The 17642-nt window shown below is 30.7% G+C and overlaps 1 pseudogene; it reads right to left on the bottom strand.

The window, feature by feature from the left end:
* Positions 1 to 1513: 1513 nt before the first annotated feature.
* LOC111026336 lies at positions 1514 to 3474 on the bottom strand (annotated as a pseudogene).
* Between the last annotated feature and the right edge of the window lie 14168 nt (positions 3475 to 17642).

A 17642-nucleotide genomic window follows, 5' to 3' on the forward strand; every position in this document is an offset into this window, starting at 1 on the left:
AGCATAATGTATATTATTCATTCATGGTATCTCTTGCACACGTCTCTATTTTAAAAAAATAGTTGTGATTTTTTATTAACCAGTCACCAGTAAAAACATTTAAAATGGCACGTTAAAGTAAAATCCAGAAAAATGTTGTGACAGGTTTTTTTCATTTAAAGCCATAAACTTACAGAAAATAAATTTAGTGAACTTTTAAATACCAGTTTAAAAGATCAGAAAGATGTCAAGAAGTGGAAACGGTAAGTTATTGAAATGTGGTAAATATGTTTTATCAGTGATAATCTTTATATAAATCTTTATTTGTTTCTAAATCGATAAATTCAAGTTAAACCTCATTTTCATCAGACAGAAATAGATTTTCAACTATAGGAAATTAAATCATCTTTGATTTAAAGTCTTGAAAACGGTTTTTAAATTCTACTGAAAATTGCTCCAACATACCCTAAAAATGATTCATCGGAACGTCAATAAGAGTCTTGTTTAAATTCTGAACCCTTTTTAAAATGTTAAAAATATTGTTTTAAGATTTGGTTTTTAAAAAGTTGTAATTTTATTTCAAACGATTTAACATCACTCATAAGCTCGAAAGTAGTTTTGACTGTTTTTGAAGTTAAAGATTTATTTTATGATTATATGAGTTAAATGAGTCGAACTATCAGTGAAGAAAGCAAGATCCCGCATCCATTCTTCGTTTCCAAATTCTTCTACTGGTTTGTTTTTTTCTTTCATAAATATTTGAATTTCCTCGACATGACCACCGAACCTGATTGTTATACAACATATTTTATGTTCCAATTAAATTTCATTTAAAAATTCTATAAATTGTTTGTTTTGATCCGTGGATCTAATGAAGTTGACTGTTTTTCATTACTTGTTCAAAAGAGAGTAGAAAAAACTATTGAAAACACAATGTATTTGAGGTGTACAGAACACCATTGTAAAAGCCGAATAATAGTTAAGAGTGAATCTATTATAGTCCGGTCAAAATAGACAAAAAAAAACGTTAACTTCGGAAAAATTCGAATAGAGCTGAAAATTGGTACACACCTTAGGCGGCTCTCACACCGGAGCAATAGGCAACGAGCAACTATCAATTAACAATAGTCAACAGACAATAATATGTATTGCCCCTAGCTCTCAAATAGAAGCAACGCAGTAGCAACCATGTCATCGTCTGATGAAGACGACGTTTTATTATTCTGGTGGAATTTAAGAAGAAGAAAAATAAAAAATAAAAAACGTAAATATTGGATTAATCCAGCATTTAAACAGCTTGTAAAATATGGTGCAAATGTCTATGCAGATGAACTTAAACTTCATCCATTGCAGTTAAAAAGCTGTTATAGAATGAGCCCAGATACATTTCAACAACTTTTAAATTTAATTGAACATAGTATTACAAAACGTGATACAAATTACAGAGAAGCTATAAGTGCAGGAGAAAAATTGTTAATAACACTCAGGTAATGTTAAATTTTAATATTTATTTTGATTTAAATGGTATAACATACTATTCAGTAAAAGTATGGAGGTAATTTTGAACTGTTGTCGGATTATTAATAATTCGTTCGTAGTCTTCTGAATGCAAATTTCCCAACTGTTGAAATCCGACCGTCCCCACAGGTGGCTCAGGACTCAATACTGAATATGAACTTCCGGAGTAGCTGGATAAAGGTCGTTGAACATATGAAATAGTATTATTCTGTGTAGGCGAATCGTCCAAAATTGAATCTATAGTTTCAAGTGTTCTTCTCTTAAACTGCCTTTTTTGATAATCGGTCATCTTAGATATATCAGGTAACAAGCTTTTGAAGAAATCAAGATCGCTATTATTTTTGTTTGTCTGAGAATCTTTTTTTGAAGTAATATAATCAATGACGCACTTATCAACCTCATCCGTAGATGTTTTCACATTGTATAATGCGCGTTTCTTTGTAGTATTCGGAGCACTAAATTTATCTTGTGACACATCTAGATTCCTTTTTTTATAACTTTCTTTTGATGTAGATGGTGTTTCATCGTGTAAAGATACATCGCCATTGTCTTGATTAATGTCTGTATCTACAATATCAGTGTCACTATTTTGCTCATCATTATCTTCGGTATTTTTTAAATTGCTACTTTGAGGCTTAACCTTCATGAACGGAAGAATAAACTGCATGACATCTTTCAAATAATAGTCTTTAGATCTTTTATTATTGGCAGCACTTCCTGACGGGGGTTTTTTCATGCTTCGTGCAAAAGCTGTTCGTAGATTTTTCCATTTCTCCTTGCATTGTATTTCTGTTAAAATATAATATAACATATTACATTAATTGCAATATTATCTTATTCTAAATTTATATTAATTTTTATGCTGAAAATTTTTTTACAGATATTTGGCTACAGGATGTAGTTTTGTTGCTCTGTCACATATATTCATGAGAGGGGACAATACGATAGGAATAATAGTGAAAGAGTGCAGTGAAGCTATCTGGCGAATTCTTCAACCTATATACATGCCTGTTCCAAAAGAAGAAACATGGAAATCGATAGCAAAACGATACTACGAACTATGGGACCTCCCCAATTGTATTGGTTCCGTAGATGGCAAGCATTGTCGTATAAAAAAATTTGACAAAACTGGTTCACTTCATTACAATTATAAAAGTTTTTTTTCCGTGGTGCTCATGGCATATGCGGACGCCGATGGAATTTTTACGACCATTGATGTAGGAGAAGCAGGCAGGTTTAGTGATGGTGCCGTTTTTAAAGCTTCTAATCTTGGGAAACTGTTAGATACAGATAAACTTCATATCCCAAAACCAACACCAATGCCTAATGATGCTTTTGATTTTCCTTTCTATATGGTAGGAGATGAAGCATTTCCTCTCAAAATAAATCTCATGCGGCCGTATCCTAAGCGAGTTCTCGATAATGAAAAACGAATATATAATTATAGAATGTCACGTGGACGAAAAAGCGTCGAATGCGCCTTTGGAATGTTAGCGTCAAAATTTGAAATATTTCAGAGACCAATAATGTGCCATGAAGATACTGCAATCAAAGTTATAAAAGCAGCATGTATTCTACACAATTTTATTAAAATGGTCGAGGGTCATTTTTCAGTTCCCCAAATCAGTAAAAATCAGGAAAATCAATGTACAAATCGAGAGATGTCACAATCAACCAATAACCATTTTAGTAATAAATCTGCTCATGAATTAAGAGATTATTTGAAAAAGTATTTTTTGAAACCAGAAAATGCATTGCCTTGGCAAGAAAATTAAACTTTGTAAATTTATTAACTACTATAATTTTAAAAATAAATAATATATACATACCTGATAATTTAAATTCTTTTCCAATTGCATTCCACGCCTTTTCAGTCGCGTTTCTTTTACTGTGATCATCCCGAGTAAAATCATAAATGCATGGATACTATTCAACGTACTCTACAAATTTTATGTTCAACGCGGATTCATCACACATTTTTTATTTATTAAAAAAAATAATTTAATAATTTATTTTAAAAATTGAAAATGAGGTAACACAAATGTACATATGTATAACAATATAATACAAATAATATAATAAAAAAATACCATACGAAACTTGTATTGCTCAACACTGTCAATAAATATCGACCGGCAACACGACAGCCGTATCGCTGGCAACGCATGTTGCTACAAGTTCGCAACAGGAAACATCGTGTTGCTTCGGTGTGAGAATATTCATTATTTTCTATGAGATTAATCAATTAGCAATATTATTGCTTATCGACGATTGCTAGTTGCTCGTTGCCTATTGCTCCGGTGTGAGAGCCGCCTTAAGTACATCATTACAAATGAAATGTCAAAAGTCCCCATCGATCCCACCGTTGCTAAAAATTTAATTCGAGGTCAAAGGTCACAAAAATAGGTTTTTCACAAATATCTCTTAAACATTAAGTATTTTTATAAAAATAGCTTATACATAATTTGTAGACCAAGCAATTATCTAAAAAAAAAGTATCTTGAACTTTTTTCCTATGAATAATATTTCATGATATATTGCAGATACTTAAGTAGTAATGTGCCATACATCAATATACTGGAATCAGTTCTTCGCTTTGCCCTGCCGTTCGGTGTTTAATTTTCTAAAAAAAAAGTTTTTTTCCTATGAATAATATATTTTCATAAGATATTGTGGTTTAAAATAATAATAATACTTAATATTATCGTTGTATACTATCGTTATAAGATTAAACCGAAGTCAATGAAAAACAACACCGCTACGACACGGCGACTTGCTATCGCAAGCGCGATTATTATTTTCTATTTATATAATTTTCTATTACTTTTGTATACTATTTTTCCGTAATCTCATTAATTTGTTTGAATATAGATATTATGTATGGTTTATTACCATCAGTGTTGTGCATTTCGTTGACGTGAATACGTGTGTATATTTCGTGTTCGTAGTTACAATAAATTGTGGAACTAGGATAAATATTAAAAATGTCGCAAGTTTGTTTCATTTGTAGTAATAGTTTAAATGAAAGTGAAACGGTTATTGTTGAACGTGGAATTACAACTTTAATTAATTCAAGCGTCGAAAGAAATGATGGAAATGTTGAATATTTAATAGACAAACAGTCTGTGACAATTCATGTGAAGTGTCGTAAAATGTACACTCGAAAAAGTAGTATTGCTACAGCTAAAAGACATCGAGAGATGGAAGCTAGTACATCTACAACCATCAGTCCACCTCGTACTAGAATGCGGTCAGGTGAGTCGTTTTTTTGTTTTAAAAATTGTTGCTTATTTTGTGGTGATGAAGAAAATGAAGAGGCAGAAAAAAAAAACCACAGGCATATAGACGAGTAATTTATCAAGTAGCTACACTTTCTTTTAAAGATAATATTATAAAGGTTGCTAAGAATCGTTCGGACGACGTTGCAAAAACTGTTTATGCACGTATAGAGTATGAATACGATTTAGTTGCTGCTGAGGCCAAGTACCATAACAATTGTTACAATTCTTTTTTGAGGCCTTCTTCAGGAGGTAAAATTGGTCGTCCTGAAGATAAAAGTGTTATTTTGGCAATGGAAGAAATATTCGTATATATTGAAAATAATGACGATTGTCAATTTTCACTGAAAGAATTAAAATGCATTTGCAAAAATAAGGTTCCAGATGATAAAACAATTAAAAAAAGGTTGAAGTTAAAGTATGATAATAGAATTATTATAACTGAGAAACAAGGTAGCTTGACAATTATCTGTTTCATTGATAAACAGCACGATGTATTGAACAAAGTTTGGTATGACAGTAAAAAGCAAAATATAGGTGAAGAACGTTATAGGATACTAAAAGCTGCAGCTACAATCCTCCGAGAAGATATTCAATCTGTTGTGTGCGACACTAAAAACTACACTCCTCCTAGTCAAATGTTTGAAAATATTAATAGAGAAATTCCAGAATCGTTAACTTATTTTTTGGAGCTTTTAATTTTAAAAAATAAACGTCATAAATTGGAAAATTTAAAATTAATATGTACAACTATTAGCCACTGTATTATGGCTGCTATTCGTCCTAGATCGTTTATCTCGAGTTTGCAATTGGGTCTTTCAGTATTTTTCCATCGACGATTCGGTTCAAAACGTCTTATACAGATTTTTCGACTTTTGGTTTATGTGCATCGTACAGTAATACTATGATGTACGAAGCTGCAGCAGTTTTTCATAGTCAGCCTCATATCTTGCCACCAGAAAGTGGAACATTTGTACAATATGTTGCTGACAATGCCGATATAAATGAACACACTATAGATGGTCATAACACTTTACACATAATGGGTATAATTCAAATAATTACACCAAAAAGTTCAGTTTTAGCTGAAGAGTCTATATCACTAACAAATCAAGTCTTTTCAGCAAAAGATTTTGCAGAAAAAGCACATATTCCAATTCAGATCTATCAAAATGATGGTGTAGTAGGATATAGTAAAATAACTGCACAGAGTTTTGCTTATGAAAATTATACAATGATTTCTTTACTCCGAAAAATAGATATGGTATGGTTGTATGGGAAATGGAACAATTTATCATTGCCAGGTTGGAATGGTTATATCGAACGTTTAACAAATAATGATATGCATTTTTCTTTATCTAAAATTCTATTCTTACCATTTGTTCATCAACCAGCAAGTAACTACAATACCATATACACTACTTTATTATGTGCTTTGGAGAATGCAAAACATTATGGCCACGATGTATGCGTTATTACTTTTGATCAACCATTGTATGCAAAAGCACGAGAAATAGTGTCAGCGGCACCAGAAAAATCTGATTTGTCAAAAATTGTAATTAGACTTGGAGGTTTTCATCTACTAATATCCTTTTTCGGAGCAATTGGTTATATTATGCAAGGAAGTGGTATTAAAGAAGTTCTTTCTTTAATCTATGCACCTAATTCATTGGATAAAATGCTCAATGGTCATGCTTACGCCAGAGCTGTCGGAGCTCATACATTACTTCACCTCACTTTGTCAACTATTATATCAAAAGAACTCGTTATTGATAATGAAATTAATGAACATTTAAAAAAAACTATAGATGATATAATAAATAACACGGTTTCATATAATGATATTGAAAGTTGTGACGAAAAAGCTGAAGCATTAATGTATCAGTTTAGCCAGAAATTAAAAGAATATGAGGAACGAGGCTTTACAGCAAAACTATGGATACAGTATTTTCACATGGTATCGATGGCAAAGGAGTTTATAAGAGCTGAACGTATGGGAGATTGGCAAGCTCATTTGAATTGCGTTAAAGAAATGCTTCCCTATTTCCACGCTTCGGGACATTTTCCTTATGCAAAATCTGCCCACTTATATCTCCAAGATATGCTACAACTTGAAAATATAATTGATTCTAGTGTTTTTAGTAGATTTGTACAAGGATTTTTTACTGTAAGACGTTCTAACAAATTAAGTTGTGGAACATCGACAGACATGATTATTGAGCAGTCATTGATGAAATCAATGAAAACAGATGGAGGTGTTTCTCGAGGAAGAAGTACACAAGATAGTGTCCTAAGTAAATGGGTTTATGGTATGCATTCAATGAACACAGTATGTGAAGGGTTAGAAGATTTTGCAAATGTTAAAATGGACACAACAGATCAGCATGTAGATGCGAGTGATTCTCGTATAAAAAGAGATATCGAAGATATTAAAAAACTTTTTGAATGGTTTTCATTACATAATCCTTTTCCTGAGGTTAAAAAAATAATGTCCATTGCAAGTGGAGTGGTCGGTGATAAAACCATCAATTGTCATAATGCTCGTGAAGTTGGAATTGCTTCTATGAATGAAATAATTGGTCAAACTTTTAACAATATTAAATTAAAACGTGCTAATAGAGTACTCCCTCTTTTAACTAAAAAAGAAGAAGAATAGATTTATGTTTTAAATACAATTTTTCATGATATACTTTTATGTATTTTCATTGCATATAATCTGTAGTCTATTCATATTGCCTGTATTGTAAATCGAACTATTTTCAAGTAACATAAGGAAAATAATGAGTAAAAAATAGAGGGAAAAAGGGATCTCAGATCTCAATAATTAACTATTTAAATACTCGCTGGATTATTGTTCTGTCTGATAGTCTCGCCTGGGCCCGCCACCAGAGTTTTTTACATTGACCGCCGGGAGCGCTTTTCTCAATGTTCCGAAAAATGACACTACAGATGCCGATTAATTGGTACAATATTACTTCTATATAGTTCTCTTACTTAGTCGCATTATATTATACTTATCTATGGTCGCATTTAAGCGCTTTCCAACGTATATTCTGATGCGTCTGTAATACGTTCTTTACATTCTATATATTTACACCGTCGTATTATTATGCTGGTCAGTTTCTCATCCTGCATCCACCGTAAACAAGGCGTGTTATATTCTGCAAATAATATCCATCATTGTATCAGAACAAAGTTGTTATAGAACATTAAGAAGAAATATACAGAAATTAATAGCAAATATGCATACACAATAATCATTATCATTCCATATGAAATAACTAGAAAATAAGCTGGAAAAGAATTGTAACGGTTGTAGACAATCGTATGAATTATAAATTAAAAATAATTTTTATTTTGATTGCGTATTGTAAAAATTATTTAAATATTTGGTAAATTAAAACTTGATATTAATCTAAGTTGAGCTACCAAGCTTACAATTTAATAAATTAGGACTATGAGTAGTAATCTCTTTGTATTATATTTGATTTTATAATATTCCAAATTAATTAACAATATATTTTTCATTTAAAGAACATATTTTATAAAAAACCTTTTTAAGTCATTAAGCTTAATATATCCGTTCAACTTGTTAATACGTACCTACCCTACGTTTTTGTATTAAAGTTTCTAGTTTTGTCTAAAAATGATTAAACATATAAAAAAATGTATAGTTCATTTTAAATTATAAAAAAGTGGTTGTCCATAACGAATCTACTTTAAAATTTTTAGTAAACCCAGAACTCCACATAATTTATGATATAGGTGAAATAGGTATTAATCACTCGTTGCGCTAGTGGAATGACTAAATAACAGAAAGGCTATATACAACAAGTTGTTTTCCCGATTCTGCTTAAATAATGCAAATTAGACAGTAACTATAAGTAATATTAGAATATGGGCAATCAGTACATCACGTCACTATAAGAACACATACAAATATGGCTAGAGCACATATTTTTAAGAAAATTTTTTTTCAGCTTCAGTTGAAGATCTAGTAAGGTTACGACTGAGTGCTAAATAATTTTGAAGTGTATAACTTGTCTGAATTATGATATTTTATTTTGTTCTAATAAAAGGGTTATAAATTATTTCTTAACACGTCTCAAGGTAAGTAAACATACGAGCATTAAAATAATTATTGTGGTACCAATCGGCTTGTCCTGCACATCTATCACTGTAATGGATGTGTACAATTCTAATTAAATGATATACTTAATAATTGCAAAGGTACGCAAAAACGATTCAGAAAAAATTTTCAGTTTATCATGTCACTAATTATATTTATGATACTAATACGTTTTAGTTAATTTAACTATATATATGTATTTGTCAATATTATGTTATCGCTAAATAACTAATAAGTAATAACATATTTGAGTTTTGAATAATAATGACAAAATTATGCATATACTATATTGAAAAATATGAAGTCTACGGAATGATTTTTCGTTTTGTTATGAGTTGCTTAAAAAGTTATTTTATTAAAAATAAAAATGGTAACATGAGTCGCTTGTTTGGTGGTTTTAAAACTTAAACCCACCTGTTCCTTCAGGGCCTCAGTCCGCCCCTGTTCATGCCAAGTTATATCTATAAGAAATTACATGGGTATAGTTTATTCACTTTCTACATTTTTTTTTTTTACTTGATCTTATTCACTGGGATATGATAATTGTAATTGAAAATATTATATGACCGAAAGTCGACAGTTAAATTAAATAACAATTTGAGAAACTTGTTGTATTGAGCGCTGAAGTATGGCCAGCTNTTATGTATTAGTTATTTTTATATAAATACTTGAATTTTAAGAGATATTTGTGAAAAACCCATTTTTGTGACCTTTGACCTCGAATTAAATTTTTAGCAACGGTGGGATCGATGGGGACTTTTGACATTTCATTTGTAATGATGTACTCAAGGTGTGTACCAATTTTCAGCTCTATGCGAATTTTTCCGAAGTTGAATGTTTACTTTGACTGGACTATTACTAAAGGGCCGTCAGATCATTCACACGTGGCTGATGCAAGTAAACTTCATGCAAGGATCGTAGTAGCAAATTTGAAAAATGAAGCTATTCACACACAACAATTACCGCAACAAATAATAAGTGCTACACAAATACCAGCTGGAGTAGTGGGAGAAATGGCTTCAATAAGTTCGATTAAAAAAAAACTTCTCCGAATTCGCAAAAGAAACGACTGCTTCCCTACGGATCCAAAATCACTTTTCGATTTTGATATTCCTGAACAATTTGGAAAAACAAAAAATGGCACGCAATTTCTGTTGCACGATAGCGGCCCTTCAAATAATCGAATAATTATATTTTCTGCACATGATAGTTTAGACATAGTGGGCCATTATGGTGATTGGTTTGCCGATGGTACGTTTAAAACGTTTTTAATATTTTCACAGTTTATACAATATATGTATTAGTTAACGAAAATATCATTATACCCAATATTTATGCTTTGCTGCCGAACAAAACTGAAGAAACGTTTATTCGTTTATTCGTCTGTTTACAACTTTAAAAGGAATTTAGCCTAATATTAATCCAAAATAAATTATGACAGACTTCAAACGTAGTACTTTTAACGTATTCAAATGTGTATTTCCAAATATGGAGCACGGACTATGATTAATCATCTATGTTAATCATAGTCCGTGATATGGAAGCACATTCAACAATATCAAGGTTTATCAACAAAGTATAAATTAGATCCTAATTTTTCTTTACATATAATAATGATTGATATCGGCCCTTTCTTGTGCCATCAAACCATGTTATACAGGGTGGGGCAGTGAATCGGACGATTTTAAAATAACTATAAAAACCAAACAAGTACATTTTTAACAAATATATTTATATAACCTGAAAGTATATAAAATAGCATTAAAGAAGTGTTCATTTGCTATTTAATTTTTATGAATGATATCTGCAAGATGGCGTCCACTTTGAAGTAAGCATCGTGAAGGCGTCTTTGAAAGCTGGTCATGACGTTTCGCAGAATTTCCGGTGAGATTTGTGTCACCTCTTCTCGTATTCTTTGTTTAAGATCATCAAGTGTACTTAGTGGTGATTGGTATACTCTACATTTGATATAACCCCAACAGAAAAAAATCACAGGCCGTTAAATCACGCTGCGCATAACTAGAGCTGTTTAGATAAAACGCTTTTACAGCAAACGCACGTTGTTGTGGGTCCAACGATTCATGATACCTAAACGCTTATATTTTATGGTGAACATAATTTTATAGTTGTAGTACGCTCATATCAATTACAGGGCTTTCCGTATTTATTTTTAAATCGCCCGATTCACTGCCCCACCCTGTACTCGCATTTGAAGAATTGTTGGATTCCCCATTTTTTTCGTTAAAATGAAGAATTTCTTAATCCACTAATTTACTATTTCGAGGACACGTGGATTAGACGTCGAGGAAGAAAAAACATTCGGAAATCGCCGTGTTATCATCTAACGTTATGGAACTGCTATGAAATTTCCAAACGGATTGGGCCAAAACCAATAATTATTCTATTGAGTGTTGGCATAGAGGTTTCAGCTCATTGTTAGGTATATTTTGTTTGTTGTTAAATTATTAATGAATTAACTTAATATATTTTAATCTTTAGCATCACATCATCCATCAATCTGGAAATTTATTGAATGTCTTCAAGTTCCACTTACATTTGAGTAAATCTCAGTCACAATATAGACTATTAGCGTTGTCAAATTTATCTAGGTATTTATAATAAATTAGTTAAGTAACCCAAATTCAAAAGCGAAACTATTTTTAAGATGAAGTTATTGAAGATAAATAAAAAAAAGAAGAAGAATAGATTTATGTTTTAAATACAATTTTTCATGATATACTTTTATGTATTTTCATTGCATATAATCTGTAGTCTATTCATATTNATCGTACAGTAATACTATGATGTACGAAGCTGCAGCAGTTTTTCATAGTCAGCCTCATATCTTGCCACCAGAAAGTGGAACATTTGTACAATATGTTGCTGACAATGCCGATATAAATGTACACACTATAGATGGTCATAACACTTTACACATAATGGGTATAATTCAAATAATTACACCAAAAAGTTCAGTTTTAGCTGAAGAGTCTATATCACTAACAAATCAAGTCTTTTCAGCAAAAGATTTTGCAGAAAAAGCACATATTCCAATTCAGATCTATCAAAATGATGGTGTAGTAGGATATAGTAAAATAACTGCACAGAGTTTTGCTTATGAAAATTATACAATGATTTCTTTACTCCGAAAAATAGATATGGTATGGTTGTATGGGAAATGGAACAATTTATCATTGCCAGGTTGGAATGGTTATATCGAACGTTTAACAAATAATGATATGCATTTTTCTTTATCTAAAATTCTATTCTTACCATTTGTTCATCAACCAGCAAGTAACTACAATACCATATACACTACTTTATTATGTGCTTTGGAGAATGCAAAACATTATGGCCACGATGTATGCGTTATTACTTTTGATCAACCATTGTATGCAAAAGCACGAGAAATAGTGTCAGCGGCACCAGAAAAATCTGATTTGTCAAAAATTGTAATTAGACTTGGAGGTTTTCATCTACTAATATCCTTTTTCGGAGCAATTGGTTATATTATGCAAGGAAGTGGTATTAAAGAAGTTCTTTCTTTAATCTATGCACCTAATTCATTGGATAAAATGCTCAATGGTCATGCTTACGCCAGAGCTGTCAGAGCTCATACATTACTTCACCTCACTTTGTCAACTATTATATCAAAAGAACTCGTTATTGATAATGAAATTAATGAACATTTAAAAAAAACTATAGATGATATAATAAATAACACGGTTTCATATAATGATATTGAAAGTTGTGACGAAAAAGCTGAAGCATTAATGTATCAGTTTAGCCAGAAATTAAAAGAATATGAGGAACGAGGCTTTACAGCAAAACTATGGATACAGTATTTTCACATGGTATCGATGGCAAAGGAGTTTATAAGAGCTGAACGTATGGGAGATTGGCAAGCTCATTTGAATTGCGTTAAAGAAATGCTTCCCTATTTCCACGCTTCGGGACATTTTCCTTATGCAAAATCTGCCCACTTATATCTCCAAGATATGCTACAACTTGAAAATATAATTGATTCTAGTGTTTTTAGTAGATTTGTACAAGGATTTTTTACTGTAAGACGTTCTAACAAATTAAGTTGTGGAACATCGACAGACATGATTATTGAGCAGTCATTGATGAAATCAATGAAAACAGATGGAGGTGTTTCTCGAGGAAGAAGTACACAAGATAGTGTCCTAAGTAAATGGGTTTATGGTATGCATTCAATGAACACAGTATGTGAAGGGTTAGAAGATTTTGCAAATGTTAAAATGGACACAACAGATCAGAATGTAGATGCGAGTGATTCTCGTATAAAAAGAGATATCGAAGATATTAAAAAACTTTTTGAATGGTTTTCATTACATAATCCTTTTCCTGAGGTTAAAAAAATAATGTCCATTGCAAGTGGAGTGGTCGGTGATAAAACCATCAATTGTCATAATGCTCGTGAAGTTGGAATTGCTTCTATGAATGAAATAATTGGTCAAACTTTTAACAATATTAAAATAAAACGTGCTAATAGAGTACTCCCTCTTTTAACAATTAGTAGCACTATAAAAATTCATGATGAGAAAGTAGCTATAGACCCTATTTTATTGTTTCAACGCATGAGTATAACTAAGACATTTGGGGATGAAGTTGAAAAATTTTTTGAATATGAATTAGCTCCTTATCCATTATCACTCTTTGATGCTATTGGCATGCGTAAAACACAAAAATCTGCTATTTATGATTTTTTTTCAATGTGTTAATATTGATATTGATCACAAAAATACTACCTATATCATTGATGGAGGATATCTTTTACATCGCGTCGTATGGGATCGAGAAGAAACATTTGATGTTATTTTTGAGAAATACGTGCATTACATACATAAACATTTTGGTTGTAACGTTTTTGTAGTATTTGATGGTTATAATGATTATAAAAAGAATACCAAAGCTGCAGAACAAAATCGTCGAACTACTAAAATAACTTCATCCTGTGATATAATTTTTGATCAATTTATGACTGTTCCTATAAACCAACAGCAATTTCTTGCTAATATTCATAACAAGTCTCGCTTCATTAAATTACTGTCTGAAAAATTATCAACTGCAGATATTTTTGTGAAACATGCGAATAATGATGCTGATGTTTTAATAATAGAAACAGCTTTAGAACAGACCAACACAAATAAAACTGTTATCGTAGGTGAAGATGTCGATTTATTAATAATACTAATTGCACGAACTCCTATGGATAGGATGATTTACTTTTTAAAACCAGGAAAAGCTCAAACAGAAACAAAAATGTATTCATCTCAAAGTATAAGTTCATATTCAAAACGTCAAGCTCATATCTTATTTTTACATGCAATAACTGGGTGTGATACTACGTCAGCACTTTACCAAAGAGGTAAAACAAAAAAATATAAATTATTTAAAAAATGTCAGGATTTAGTTGATTGCGCTGAAGTATTCAAAAAGATTGACTCTTCTCCAGACATTATTCTTACAAATGGAATTCGTTTTCTTCTTGCAATGTATGGAGCTCCAAAAAAAATAGATTCTATTTNAAAAAAGAAGAAGAATAGATTTATGTTTTAAATACAATTTTTCATGATATACTTTTATGTATTTTCATTGCATATAATCTGTAGTCTATTCATATTGCCTGTATTGTAAATCGAACTATTTTCAAGTAACATAAGGAAAATAATGAGTAAAAAATAGAGGGAAAAAGGGATCTCAGATCTCAATAATTAACTATTTAAATACTCGCTGGATTATTGTTCTGTCTGATAGTCTCGCCTGGGCCCGCCACCAGAGTTTTTTACATTGACCGCCGGGAGCGCTTTTCTCAATGTTCCGAAAAATGACACTACAGATGCCGATTAATTGGTACAATATTACTTCTATATAGTTCTCTTACTTAGTCGCATTATATTATACTTATCTATGGTCGCATTTAAGCGCTTTCCAACGTATATTCTGATGCGTCTGTAATACGTTCTTTACATTCTATATATTTACACCGTCGTATTATTATGCTGGTCAGTTTCTCATCCTGCATCCACCGTAAACAAGGCGTGTTATATTCTGCAAATAATATCCATCATTGTATCAGAACAAAGTTGTTATAGAACATTAAGAAGAAATATACAGAAATTAATAGCAAATATGCATACACAATAATCATTATCATTCCATATGAAATAACTAGAAAATAAGCTGGAAAAGAATTGTAACGGTTGTAGACAATCGTATGAATTATAAATTAAAAATAATTTTTATTTTGATTGCGTATTGTAAAAATTATTTAAATATTTGGTAAATTAAAACTTGATATTAATCTAAGTTGAGCTACCAAGCTTACAATTTAATAAATTAGGACTATGAGTAGTAATCTCTTTGTATTATATTTGATTTTATAATATTCCAAATTAATTAACAATATATTTTTCATTTAAAGAACATATTTTATAAAAAACCTTTTTAAGTCATTAAGCTTAATATATCCGTTCAACTTGTTAATACGTACCTACCCTACGTTTTTGTATTAAAGTTTCTAGTTTTGTCTAAAAATGATTAAACATATAAAAAAATGTATAGTTCATTTTAAATTATAAAAAAGTGGTTGTCCATAACGAATCTACTTTAAAATTTTTAGTAAACCCAGAACTCCACATAATTTATGATATAGGTGAAATAGGTATTAATCACTCGTTGCGCTAGTGGAATGACTAAATAACAGAAAGGCTATATACAACAAGTTGTTTTCCCGATTCTGCTTAAATAATGCAAATTAGACAGTAACTATAAGTAATATTAGAATATGGGCAATCAGTACATCACGTCACTATAAGAACACATACAAATATGGCTAGAGCACATATTTTTAAGAAAATTTTTTTTCAGCTTCAGTTGAAGATCTAGTAAGGTTACGACTGAGTGCTAAATAATTTTGAAGTGTATAACTTGTCTGAATTATGATATTTTATTTTGTTCTAATAAAAGGGTTATAAATTATTTCTTAACACGTCTCAAGGTAAGTAAACATACGAGCATTAAAATAATTATTGTGGTACCAATCGGCTTGTCCTGCACATCTATCACTGTAATGGATGTGTACAATTCTAATTAAATGATATACTTAATAATTGCAAAGGTACGCAAAAACGATTCAGAAAAAATTTTCAGTTTATCATGTCACTAATTATATTTATGATACTAATACGTTTTAGTTAATTTAACTATATATATGTATTTGTCAATATTATGTTATCGCTAAATAACTAATAAGTAATAACATATTTGAGTTTGAATAATAATGACAAAATTATGCATATACTATATTGAAAAATATGAAGTCTACGGAATGATTTTTCGTTTTGTTATGAGTTGCTTAAAAAGTTATTTTATTAAAAATAAAAATGGTAACATGAGTCGCTTGTTTGGTGGTTTTAAAACTTAAACCCACCTGTTCCTTCAGGGCCTCAGTCCGCCCCTGTTCATGCCAAGTTATATCTATAAGAAATTACATGGGTATAGTTTATTCACTTTCTACATTTTTTTTTTTTACTTGATCTTATTCACTGGGATATGATAATTGTAATTGAAAATATTATATGACCGAAAGTCGACAGTTAAATTAAATAACAATTTGAGAAACTTGTTGTATTGAGCGCTGAAGTATGGCCAGCTTCAAAGGATTATATTAAGCCATTTACCAAGCTTTAAAAAAATCAAAAAGTAGTTCGAATATTGAAACATCAAAAACTGCATTCAATTGTCTAGTGCTATCAGTGCATCAAATTGTTTAGTTTCTTTACGTGTGATTGAAAACACATTTGCTCCAACTTTACCCAGATGCATAGCATTGCAAAAAGACAATATTCAATTGTCTTAATGTTATGAATGAATAGAGGACGTACAAACAATTTAAATTAAGAACAAAAATATTTTGTGTACGCACTTCTATACTTGGTATAAGAACCACTATTCGCTGACGAACCTCTAGCACACTGCACACATACAAATATGGAATGTATGTAGTATAAAAGTATAGATGCATTGGATTGAAATCGTTACATTTGTCAGTGTCTCTGCTATTTTCAAGAAGTTACTTACATAATTCAAGCGGGAAGCAGACTCCCAATAGAAGTTTTCAATTCAAAAATAAGCTATTAATTTCATTGTAATATAATATAGCAGATCGCCATTCCAGCTATATATAACGGACAACGGTAAATCGGCATTTCGTATGAACAAAACACAAGACCATTGGTTTTGAATTTTAATTTTAATTAGGGCCACCAATGGATTAGAATTAGGAAAACATTAAAAAAAAATCATAGTTCATTACCATCTCCGGTTAAAGTTGAATTACCGGACACTTACCGGTGAAATTCTGTTATTATAATACCATTTGTTATCAGCTGGTTAGCTTTAACCAACAGTTGTAAGAATCTAAATAAATCTAATATAAATTACAAAATTAATTTTTTATTTAAAGTAAACTTACCTATGTTTTCAATTTGTTTACATTCGTCTTGAGGGGAATGTAACCAATATTTTAATATTATGTTATTCGGGAACAACATTCTTTTTGAAGCTATAGCTGTTATATTTTAATCAACTTATATAGATTACGGTTGCCAGTCTGATACATTACTTTTAATCCGAAATATCACCAATGTTATGTTTTAATTTAACCGTATTTATTTAAAAATTACATATACAATTTGCAGTATTAAATACCT

The sequence above is a fragment of the Myzus persicae genome, unplaced genomic scaffold (genome assembly GCF_001856785.1).
Source record: "Myzus persicae strain clone G006 unplaced genomic scaffold, MPER_G0061.0, whole genome shotgun sequence".
NCBI classification, from domain to species: domain Eukaryota; kingdom Metazoa; phylum Arthropoda; class Insecta; order Hemiptera; family Aphididae; genus Myzus; species Myzus persicae.